Genomic DNA, 2,084 nt, shown 5'->3' on the forward strand with positions numbered 1-2,084 from the left:
TAAAACCCCATCTCAAAACCCCAATGTTAAAACTATAATTTGAAAACACTCAACCCAAAATGCCTATCATAAAACCCAAATCCCAAACCCTCTATCCCTAAACCACAAACCCTAAGTTCGAATCCTCAAACATAAGACTCCAATGTAAAAACCCTAATATCAAAACCCAAAACCCTAAATCTCAAAACCTAAAACCCAAACCCAAATCCTCAATCTCCAAACCCAAAACCCTAAAGCCCAATCCTATATCTCAAAACCCAAGCCTAAAACTCCAACCTTGAAACCCTAATACTAAAACCATCATCTCAAAACCATAAACCATAAGCCCAAAACCCAAAACCCCCAAATGCCAAAACGACAATCTAAAAGCCTAAGTGCCAAAACCACCATCTCAAACCCCAAAACCCAGATAGCAAATTGCAAAACTCCAATCCTAAACCCTAGAACCTAAAACCTCAATCTCAAAACCCAAAACCATGTAGCCTAATCTTTAATCTCAAAATTCCAAATATAAAAACCCAATCTCAAAATTTCAATGCCAATGCCCCAATATCAAAACCTTAAACAATAATCAAAAACGCCAAACCCAAAACCTTAATCTCAAAACCCTAACGCCAAAACTCCAATTTGAAAACCCTCAACCGAAAAAGCCAATCACAAAACATAAATCCCAAACCCCTTATCCCTAAACCCCAAACCTTAAGCTAAAAAATCAAAACCTAAAACTCCCATACTAAAATCCTAATTTGAAAACCCAAAAACCTAATGCTAAACCCTCAATCTGAAAACCTTTAACCCAAAACCTAAATCTCAAAACTGAAAACCATAAGCCCAAAACCCAAACCTAAAATACCAATTGTAAAACGCTAATGTTGAAACCCCACTCAAAAAACCCAAAACACCATTTGCAAAACCCAATCCCAAACCCCAATTCTACAAACCCAAAACCCAAAGCTCAAAGCCCCAAACTAAAAACCTCTATTAGAAAACCCAATGCGAGAACCCTAATCTCAAACTAGAAAACCCAAACCGTAATCCTTAAACCCAAAACTTGAAACTCTAAATCCCAATCTCAAAACTCCAATGCCAAAACCTCAATCTCAAAACAAAAAATCATGAGCACAAAACCCCAAACCCAAAACCCACATCTCAAAATCCCAATGCCAAAATTGCAATTTCAAAATATTGAACCTAAAAAGTCAATCATAAAAATCAAATCCCATACCACCTATCCCCAAACCCAAACCCCAAAACCCAAAACTCAAAACTCCAATGCCAAAACTTTAATCTCAAAGCCCAAAACCCCAATCTCAAAACCACAGACCATAAGCCCAAAACTAAAATCGTAAAACTCTAAAGCCAAAATGACAATCTCAAAACCTAAAAGCCTCAGCCCCAAACCCAAAACCAAAAACCTCAATCTCAAAATTTTAGAATGAAAACCCTAATCTTAAAATCCAAAATCCAAAACCCAAATCCTCAATCTTAATACCCCAAACCCCAAACTCCAACCTCAAGACCATAAACCATAAGCATATAACCCTAAACCCTAACCCTATCTTAAAACCCTAATGCCAAAATTACAATTTGAAAATACTTAACCTAAAAAGCCAATCACAAAACCCAAATCCCAAACCCCCTATCCTTAAACCCTAAACCCTTAGCCCAAAACCCCAAACACAAAACCCTAAACTAAAAATGCCACTTGCAAAACTCCAATCCTAAACCCTCAATCACAAGACCCTAAACCTAAAGCCCGAGACCTCAATTTTAAAGCCTAAAATCCTAAACCCAATCCAACATCTCAAAATCCACCAGGGACTGGCTTAGGGTTTGGGGTTGGAGTTTGGGCTTTAGGGTTTTGGGTTTAGGGTTTAGGGCCTAGGGTCTAAGGTTTAGGGTTTAGGGTTTGGAGTTTGGCTTTAGGGTTTTGGGTTTAGGGTTTAGGGTTAGGGTCTAGGGTTTAGGGTTTAGGGTTTAGGGTTGAGGGTTTGGGTTGAGGGTTTTAGGGTTGAGGGTTTTAGGGTTTAGTTTAGGGTTGAGGGTTTTAGGGTAGAGGGTTGAGGGTTTAGGGTTGAGGGTTT

This window comes from Prosopis cineraria, unplaced genomic scaffold (assembly GCF_029017545.1).
Source record: "Prosopis cineraria cultivar Desert tree isolate PC_DT_omini unplaced genomic scaffold, ASM2901754v1 PC6, whole genome shotgun sequence".
NCBI lineage: Eukaryota > Viridiplantae > Streptophyta > Magnoliopsida > Fabales > Fabaceae > Prosopis > Prosopis cineraria.